The following is a 10,770-nucleotide window of genomic DNA, read 5'->3' on the forward strand; positions in this document are numbered from 1 at the left end:
CTGTTTCCATTAATCGTCATTCATTCCACTAAACATTTTCAACATTGAGCAAAAGTTTTCAGTTGTGGTCAGCTATTTTGGATATGTAAGATGACACTCTTCATTTATAGGAAGTGTCTTTCGTCTACAGGTAGGCCTTATTTGTTATTTTTGGCAAGCTTTATTTGTGAAATATTAATCTTATTTGATATCGTTTATGACTTACAGTAATGCGCTTTTGTTTTAACTTTTAACCTTTGGCTATTAATATAATAGAAAAATTAGGATACGAGCTATTGATCTCTTTGCTGCAGTGGTATATATATATATCCCTTATACCCATGCTACGTTGATAAAATCCCTCAATGAAAAGGCAATCTATACTGCTACTCAATGTATCCTTGTCTCCTTATACCCATGCTACCTTGATAAAATCTCTCAATCAGAAAGGCAATGGTAAGAATCTGAAATTACTCTAGTATATTTTTTTCAATGCATGGCTTTGGATCAATCCTCAGATCAGCCTTCTGTAGAGGTCGAAAGCAACATTTGTCTTTTAATGGAAATTATTGATAATTTTCTATTTTGCAAGTCTATTTCAAGATGCAATCTCTTCCATTTCTGATGGAAACCTTTCTTTTTCCATGAAGAAAACAGTTATCACATTATGTTGCTGCTGATGGTCAGCATCATCAAAACAAGCCAGACCCGCCAAACAGTACTCATTCATTTTTCAACAAGAAAACTGTGTTCAGAGGGAAAAACATAGCATTTCTAACAGAAACCCACCACAATTAAACCCCAAATTTAATCTGTTTTTTTTTTCCTTTCTCTTCTCGGTCTTACCATCCTGAATTCTTGGGTATGAAGCATACAAAATGAAAATTTAAGTTTCCTGTATGAATCTTGAAGTGTGCATAGTGATGAGATGTCTTTGTATTTTTTAAGGTAGTAGTAGTCAGATTGATATTTTGGCTCTTATGGACATAAGCACAAGTCACAAGATTCAGCAACTTTTATTGAATAATTGATGAGATTTGAAAATTTTCGATTCTCAAAAAATATTTGAATTTTGCTGGGACTTGCCGAATTCCACAGATGGATTTTGGGATGAATCTTAAGGTGAATTAATAATAAATTGCTATTTTATTCATAAATACAAATTTTTAACAGAAAATATTTGAATATTTATTAGATATATCTATATTTCTCAAAATTTGAAATTTATATATGGATGAGTCTAATGCTGAATTTTATCTGAATTTTATGGTTTTCAAACTTGAACTATGTGACAGATATAAATTAAAAGATAATCTCTTCACATGTTCCCGATATCAGAGTTATTTCGAGACATCTTTCTCCATAATCTGTTAATTTTAGGCAACAATGGTATGTTTTATGCTTTAGAGCAATTTTACTTCAATTTCTTTAAGAGCCCAATATCAATTTCAGTTTAGCGATCACATAAATATGTAAGTAAAATGCTGATAGAACATAGACATAAATAGTAGAAGACAAGAGGACACAAGATGTGGCACAAGCCAGGGACAAACCCCAATGTGGGGAAACCCTTGATAAAATATTCTTTTAGTCTTCAATAGTTCAGCAGAGAGAGATAGTACAATTTACAAATTCTATTAATTTATAACAGCATAAAAAGAGCTCTAACCAGAAAAGTCAACTCTGGTCAACAGGGCAGATTTCTTCCTCAATTCAGCTCGGTCAAACCCAGTCAACTTTGGCCTCCAACAGCAAGTTTAATCAGCCCCAAAACAGTCCGAAAAAGATCAGTAAAAAATGGTCAACAAAAGTCAACCTTTTGGCCAGCCCTAGTACAGTCAACGCTGGTCAAACAGGTCAGATTGCCTCGGTTCTTGTGCCCAGATCTGCGGCCTGCTAGGAAAGAATTCCTCCACCCAAAGTCGCACCAAAAACAAGTCAACGCTTGGTCAACGTAGTCAAAAGAGCCTCTGAAATTTTTGGTCAAATATGGTCAATGCTGAAACGGAAAAAACCACCCTTCCCTTCACACATGTGGAGAGCTGCTTCTGATTTTCGCACCCAATCAAAGTAGGAGAGAGAAGATGAGTGAGTGAAATGTGTCCAAATGAGGAGGAGGCATCATGTATTTATAAGCAAACGTTGAGGATGAATGGACGTGACTGTTGGGCTTCTGAGCCTACATGAGTTTGTTGGCCGACCTTGACAATTTGTCCATAATCAAAATAAATTCATAAATTCATTTGTTCATGTCAGAATGGGATGATTTTTAGATCAATCCTACACCTTTCGGAGAGAGGAATCCAAGAAAAATATTAGCTGTCATAAATAAGATGACCCATGTGGAGTTTGGCTCTAGTTGCCAATTTTAACACTCCCTCTCAACTAGGGAGAACTCCATCTCCTAATCCATCTGCCAATCTGTACCATCTCTGCCATCATGCGCTGCTCTGCACTGTTGAACTATGAAGAAGAAGAAGTGATCGAGAATGTATCATACCATTCTTTACTGACCTGAAGTCAGTCCCAATCAAAAGAGAGTGTCTCATACCACTCTTACTGACCCAAAGTTAGTTCCCATTGATCCTAGATCAATATCAGACATCCTAGCATAGGGAGTATGGTAGTACACGATGTGTCCATCGATAGTGCTCTGGTCCCTATCCTCATTTCCCTACTCATTGGCCAGATGAGAGGTACTTCCCACAAGTCCTAGACTGGATGGGTAGGATGTCTCGGTAGGAGAAGGATGAACCACTTGTCCTGCTCACATGTCGCCAAGGGGTATCACAGGGGAAGGATGAACCACTCACCCTGTACACAACAAACCACTAGAGGAAGGATGAACCACTGACCCTATGGTTGCTCACTGCTCCAAAAAGTACCCCAAGCCCCCTGGAGCTCCCAGAGCTCAATGTCCATCTCCACGACTTCAATTCGTTCTCGGAAGGCCAAGAATTTGACCTCCCCAGGCGCTTTGTCAGAATATTGACAACTTGCTCATCAGTCCCAATCTAATGGAGCCTTATTGCTCCTCGTTGTACCATATCCCGGATAAAGTGATACCTGATATCTATATGCTTGGAGCGATCATGAAACACGAGATTCTTTAATAATTGGATCCCACTCGTGTTGTCGCAAAAGATCATGGTGGTATCCAACGCATGTCCAAACAGCTCACTGAAGAGCATCCTCAACCAGACAACTTCACAGGAGGCCATACTAGCAGCTATGTATTCGTCCTCGGCGTTGCTCGAGGCAACCGATTTCTGCTTTTTGCTCATCCAGGATATCAAAGCAGAACCCAAAGAAAAACAACATCTAGAAGTGCTCTTGCGATCCACCACACTGCCAGCCCAATCAACATCAGAATAACCATGCAGCCTCACATTTCTGGTAGTGTATCTCAGTCCATGAGTGATTGTGCCTCGAAGATATCTCAGAAGATTCTTGGCGGCAATCCAATGTATATGATGAGGCTCAACCATGTATTGGCTCAATGTGTTAACTGCAAAACATATGTCCGGACGGGAGTTCACCAAGAACATTAGTGCTCCTATGAGTTGATGATACTTAGAAACATTTCCCAATTCAGGTCTAGCAACACTACCACATAACTTCTTAAAGTAAAGTTCCATCGAAGCAGTCACAGGCTTGCAATCCACCATTCCAAATCTTTCCAATATCTTCACAACATATTTTCCTTAAGAGAGGAAAATTTCACCTGGCTTGTGCCAGACCTCCAAGCCTAGGAAATAGTGCATCGGTCCTAGGTCCTTCATCTCAAATTCAGAAGCTATCTCCCTCTTACTTTTGTGAATGTGAGGGTCTGCACCTGTCAGAAAGAGGTCGTCCACATAAAGTACCAGAATGAGAGGTTTATCATTTTCAACCTTGAAGTAAAGTTCGGATCGACTTCACTCGCGTGAATCCCAACTTCATCAGATAGCTATCGATCCTCTCATACCAAGCCTGGGGTGCTTGCTTCAATCCATAGAGAGCTTTCTTCAACCTGCATACATGGATTTTCGATCATGAACTTCAAAACTCTCGAGTTGTTCCACATAGACTTCCTCTTTGATTGAACCATGCAAGAAGGCGGTCTTGACATCCATCTGATGTAGGTTCCATCCTTGCGAGGCAGCAAGGGCTATGATCGAGCAGATGGTGGTGTATTGGGCAACAGATGCAAATATTTCATCATAATCTACACCTTCCTTTTGAGAGAAGCCTCGAGCAAGAAAGCGAGTCTTGAACTTTTTTGCACTTCCATCAACTCCATGCGTGATTTTGTAGAGTCACTTAGAAGTGATAACCGATTTGTCGCGGGCTCTACGGACCACATCCCAGACATCATTCTTCATAATTGACTCGTATTCTTCATTCATAGCATCCTTCTATACTTGTTGCTTCACGACTTCTTCGAATGATGAAGGCTCATTTTGAATGATAGTGCTCATGGCAGTCAAATATCCTTGGTACCTGTTCGGCTTCTTTCTTTCACAAAAGGTCCCCCTTGGTGCAATGTGCCTCTCAACATCTTCGAGAGTCTCCCTAAGCCATGAGGGTCTCCTAGGAGATGACAAGTTGTTGATGCCCAAATTTGTGTAATAGCTCCTCTATTGTAGAGCAAAGGGCAGATTGGTGGAGTCTGTGGGCAGCCATGTGTAAGGGTCTTCCAAGTGTGGGGATGCCCTAACTAGGTGCAGATGCTACAACGTGGACTTGGTCTCTTGTGGACTGTTGGAGGGCAGCGTGTGAGGAGACCAAGTATGGATGTGATTGGACACTTATGGTCCGCTAGAGGACAACGTGATAGTGTCCAAGTTGGAGCCCGGTGAGAAACACCTTGATGGACAAAGGTAGTTGCAAGAGAGGCAGTTGTTGAGCTCAAGGGTTGACGAACTAGAGGAGCAGTTGTGGAGCCCGAGACGTGTGTGTGGACTCTGGAGAAGGACATCTATGCAGAAGATGGGCAATATTCCTAGCCCGTGTTCATTGTGGGAGATGGACATCTTGTAGTGATAGGTGGCAACCCTCCATGCCCTATGTTGGTCTTCATTGGAGCAACACAGGAAGACCATAGTGGGCGGAAGTCCCTGAGTAGCTGAGGAGTAGCAGTGGGTAGATTGAGAGTTGTTCACAAGTGGAGCTGTGAACAACTCGATAGGAGTCTTGATGTGTTGTGGCCTTGATGGACAAAGGCACAACTAGAGAGCAGATTGGATAGCCAAGATTCAGTGACCAGATGGACTTGGAGCATTGATAGAGGCAGGAGCTGCAGATCGGGAGTTGAAGGACCGGGCAGGTACAAGGTACGACCGAGAGGAGCTGAGAGAGCACACTACAACCAGATGGTCAGAGTATCTTGTTGAGGACAGATTGGTTGTTGATGGACTGACACCAAGTCCCAGTTTTGTATCTTGTACTGGTGGATGTATGAGGGCCATTATCCCTGGTACGGGAGCCCTAGACTGTTGTATTATATGTTGTTTAATATAACGAAGTTGGGTTGAAAACTGTAAAAAGTTGTCTATATTCTGTGCATGTGTGATTTACTGTTGTTTATATTCTGCTGTGCAAAGTAGTATTGTTGAGATTCTTGGTTTGGTAGCGTCAAAGATTTTAAGATTCTATCCTAGACCCAAGGTCGTGGAAATTCAACACCTAGAACAAGCATTCCAAGAGGGTAGAATCAATATTTTTGGTGTTGATATGGGATGATTCGTACTGTGCATAATTTTTGTGTACCAATGCCATTGTGGTTTGCATTGTGCAAGCTTCCATCAACAAATTGCTATGGATGAAATCTTCCATATAATTTTAAGAGGCCAGCTAAGATAAAAGTAAATCTAGTAGATTTTAGGCTTTTGTGTTCCTCTAAACTCAACCTTTGAGAATGATTTTAATCGCATATCAAAATCCACATGGCTTGGGTTTTGATGTTACCATTAACAAAGTGGATTGTTAATTAATCTAGTCGTAATTAGTTTGTTAGATGAGGATAAAACAAAAGGCAATAGGTTATTTGGAATACCTGGAAGCAATGATAACAAAATGCATATATGGTGTCACGTTATTTAATGTAATAATAATAACGACAATCTAATTTTAAGGTCATGGCCTTGTCATACATCAACTTGGTTTATGAGAACCCCCTTGTTTGTGGGACAAGGGACCCCCTCTGCACAGGGATTCGACTGCTCAAATCTGCGGAGGTGTACATACTATAGGCCCTCTGGATTTGAACCTGCGACTGTTAGGAAATAGTAAAATACTATCTAAATGTGAGGAAATAGTAAAATACACTTATTATTCAGAATTTCTTTATACTAGCTTATAGACCTCTTGATTAATCATTTCTTGCTTGTTCAAGGATAAAAATGTATTCTTAGATATTTTATACCTGGGGGATGCATGTCTTGTGCTCTTTTTATGCAGTGTTGCTTTTCCACTTTATTTGTTATACATGTAAGGGCTTACCATCTCTAAATGTCACGATTTTTATCCTAAGTTTAAGATATGATTAATAGTCTTCACGACAAGCTGGTGAGGTCCATGTTTATTTGGCACCTCTTTTCTTGGTGCTGACCTGGCATGGGGGTCATCAGTCACTTAGAAGCTTTATGAATATACTCTCTGCTTTTTTGTTGTTTTTCATTCTTGTTCTTATAAGATTATCTGTTTAGAAATCAATGAATCAACCCTTTACGTTGTTCCTTTGCTTTTGCGACTATTAACAAATTTATGTTCTGATTCATGTACATTGTGAAGCTGAAGAGAAACTGAAAAATCCACATAGATAAAGTATTATAACACCAAGCAAAAAATTAATCTATGGTTCTCACATATGAAAACCAATTTTGATTGAAATTCATGCTAGTTGCACATCAAAATCCATATGGCCACAGCATTAAAATATGTCAATGTGAATTTCCCTGGGGTTTCTAGTGTTACCATGAACAATGTGGATCGTTAATTAATCTGGTAGAAAATAGTTGTTCAGAGGAGGATCTGATAAAGACAATAGGATGTTTGGAATACATAGAAATAATTATAACAAAATGCATATACAGTCTCCCGTTACTTAATATACATTCAATGCACTGCTTAAATGTGAGGAAATGGTAAAACACTTATTATTCAGAATCGCTTTATACTAGCTTGCGGACCTCTTGGTTAAGAACTTCTTGCTTGTTCAAGGATACAAATGTATTATTAGATATTTTATACTTGGGGGATGCATGTGTTGTGCTCATTTCAAGGGCAGTTCGTTGCCCACTTTAGATGTTATACTTGTAAGGGGTTAACGTCTATAAATGTCGCCATTTTATGCTTAAGTTTAAGATTATGATCAGTAGTCTTCACGACAAGCTGGTGAGGTGCATGTTTATTCGGCACCCCCTTTCCAAGCGCTCACCGTGGCTTGGGGGGTCTGTATCAGCCGATTAGGAGATTTATTAATATACCCTGCTTGTTTGTTGATTTGCATTTTGTTCTTGTAATATAAGCACTTCAGAAATCAATGAACGAATCAACACTTCACTTTGTTCCTTTGCTTTTCCTCACAGAATGAGACCTATTGACATATTTATATTCTGATCCATGTGCATTGTAAAGCTGAAGAGAAGCTGAAAATATCCACACAGATAAAGTAGTATGACACCAAATGAAAAATAAATCTATGTTTCTTACATATAACAACCAACTTGATCGAAATTATACTTGGTTATATAATAGAATTTGTGAACATATTGTTGGAATTAATGATTCACCACTTGTAATATTGTTTTTATTGTACATTAGTTGTAACCATGTACCTTCCATTACTTAGTTTTGGCTTCGTCAATTTTTATCAGTAATCAAGTCTGCCTAGATCAGTGGAAGATATTTTTTTTGGGACAAGTTGTGAGAAATGATTCTCGACATAGTCAGCTTTGATCACTTTCCTCTTCCAATAAATATTTATGCACATTGAACCTTGGTGGTTGATGAACAAGGTATTCTCTGTGAATACAGGTGAAGTTTTTTAATAATCAACGATAAGCAACATAAGTGTGTTATGCATTCTCTCTGATTGCTTGATTTCTGTTATAGTCGCGGTGCTTTTCTCAGTTATTATGCACAGAAAACTAGCGTTTTATCATCAACATGGACAACAAATAAATTTTTTTTTGGACATCAGTTCATGGTCTAATGGAAAACTGGTCATCTAACATCTTGAGGTCCATGCTTGTTAATTTCCACTCTTGCTGTAGTCAATAACGTGGTCAGCTATTATCTGGATCTTGTGCCTGGGGGTGGTGGTCAAATTCTAGGTTAGCTAGTGTATGGATTTATGCCTAGGCTCTCTCCTATCTGATATATTCTCTATGGATTTAATTCCTTTGGTAAAAGTTATGATATGTTGGATTCACACCAAGTGGTGCTTCAATATGTGAAAGGGCTTCTTCTCAAGCAATGCTAGTGCTTTGCATTAGGCATCCTCGTTTTGTTGAATATACCATTACTTTGGAAATTTATAAATACTTTGATTGAATACATGCCATTTAAGTCTGAGTCTTATCATATTTATCAACATCGCATAAACATGCAATCTACTTGACACAAACCAGGAATGTGAAATTGAACTTACAAGGATCGTTTTAATTCCATTGGTAGTACTACCTGTGTCAAAATCATTCAACAAGGATTAGTTTTTAATAATTTTTATTTATATATTGCTTGAGGTATTGACAGTCATCATTTTTTTGTGTGCAGCTTTTGAAGGACAAAACCTAAGAAAATTAATTACAACGCAATTTTGGCCTGCATTTGTCACTATTTGTAATTTCTCAGATTTTTGCCATTTTCTTACAACTCGATATTTGCTAGCTGTTCAGGTTGAAGTGAAGTCAAAACAGGACAAAGAGTACTTGGACGGGTGAGGAAATAACGGAGTTTGGTGAAGATGGTGATGGGATGGATGAAAGGGCAGCCTCTGATAACCAAGGTTTCCAAAATTATGCAGTTTGTGGTATTTCCTGGCACCATGGCGGCTGCCTTGATCTACTGCCCTCCTGAATCTCCTAAGAAAAAGAAATAAATTCAACATGATGTTCTCAGGTTCAAAAACTACTAGTGTATCTTTTCTTTCAGCTCTGAAAGAAGATCATTGTATCTTCTTACAGTTTTTTGTTATCTTGGACCACTTGGGCTGTTAAAGCGTTCCTTGTCTCTGATATGGCCCTAGGAAAAATCTATGAATGAAATAATTCCTTTTGTTCTGGATTATGAGGTTCCAATCTGGTTCCATGAATAAACTGTGTAGGGACATGTTTATATACACGTGTCAGTAATTAATTATATTTTTTACATGTGGTTTCGCTAGTTTTTATTTGTGAAACTGGTGACTCATTTTTACCTGTTTTCATTTTGCAACACTTCTATTAATATTCATCGTAAATGTGTCAGTGCTGATTGCAATGCCTAGTTTGATCAGGTTATGTGTGAAGGTTTTCTGGTGTACCAGCTAACTAGCAATTTGAGGAAGACATGCAAACAATGGTGAAGATTCCTCTTTTTGTGATCAAGCATTTGTTTGCAAAGAAGGATGTTGCTGTCATGTTTCGTTTTGAAGGAAAACCTTAAAGGAAGTCCTCAGCCATTTCTCTGCATGATATTCATCGTAAATGTGTCAGTGCTGATTGCAATGCCTAGTTCGATCAGGACATCAAGTGGCACATAATAGAGGCAACTAGCTCAGGGAATTGACCCTAAGACTTCATGCATGAAGCTCAAAGTACTTAATCATTCAAGCTGGCTTACCAGGTTTATAAAATAGATTGTGTCTTATATGGACGGCACTACATTTGTTCTAGTTGGAGGTTCTATGATGAAGTGTGATCATACACCCTACCATTTGGGTATCCCTTTTTCACATTGATGTTTTGGGACATCATTGCATTGACTGTATTCATTTATCACTGCATTACATTCAGACCTTGGTGAGCATAATGTCTCAATGGATTTTTATTGCTTTCAAAAGGGCTAAAGGAATAATGTATTTCGAAATTGTCAGATTGGCAGCTGTAGTTTTGGCCAATCTCAACACCTGTAGACACTACTACAGGTTATTTAGAAGTTCCGTAGCATCTATGAAGATTTCAAAGTTTAAAGCTAACCGATGTTTTATTGATGAGCACTGTAAAGCAACTCTAATCAAGTATGTAGACGTGTCTATTTTGACCCTTTGTGTTGATTCTTTACTCATGACAAGATGTTTCGATGGCTTACACAATTGGTATATGCAAAACACAACAGTTTAGGATTATACACTGGAACTATGTTTCTATAACACCTACAAGTATTATCAGTTGCTGAAGTTCATAATGCACGTACCGATAAATATATTTTCTTCTTTTTTGAAGCAAGGAGCAAAGAGGAGGAACGGGAGGCTGCTGGTTCGAGGTTTAGGGTTTAGCGCTTCAAACCTGCAGAACCAGAATCAATTCTGGACGCGCACAGGGTCAGAATAGTGGAACTGCTCAGAAGAGGACAAGGATTGACCCGACAAATGGTAAACGGGGGGTCCATTGGGACCCCATCCTTTAAACAAATAGTCATGCAAAAACAAGCAGCGCAGGAGGGAGTAAAGATAACAGGATATGGAGAGTTTAAGCAAGATAACGGAACAAACAAAGAGAAGAAACAAAGGGTGCACAGAAAAACAACCAGTAACCCAAAAATGAAAGAAAAAGAAAGCAATGGAAAGGAGGACAGCGAAAGGAAGGATGATACAGGGCAAAGACA

The 10,770-nt window shown here is 38.8% G+C and overlaps 1 long non-coding RNA gene across 4 annotated transcripts in view; it reads left to right on the top strand.

Annotated features, from left to right (window-relative positions):
- Positions 1-9,128, top strand: part of LOC149223593 (uncharacterized) — a 28,490-nt gene extending 19,362 nt beyond the window's left edge. Inside the window, exon 3 of one of the 4 annotated variants that reach the window (XR_016249478.1) lies at positions 8,854-9,128. This is a non-coding gene — a long non-coding RNA (uncharacterized LOC149223593). Of the gene's footprint in view, positions 1-1,274; positions 1,320-8,739 lie in introns of those variants that run through there. The other 3 variants (XR_016249476.1, XR_016249477.1, XR_016249479.1) reach the window with 3 other exon arrangements.
- Positions 9,129-10,770: the final 1,642 nt, after the last annotated feature.

Source organism: Pinus tabuliformis, chromosome Q, assembly GCF_031772625.1.
Source record: "Pinus tabuliformis cultivar Carrire ecotype Pingquan chromosome Q, CPIR1, whole genome shotgun sequence".
Taxonomy (NCBI): domain Eukaryota; kingdom Viridiplantae; phylum Streptophyta; class Pinopsida; order Pinales; family Pinaceae; genus Pinus; species Pinus tabuliformis.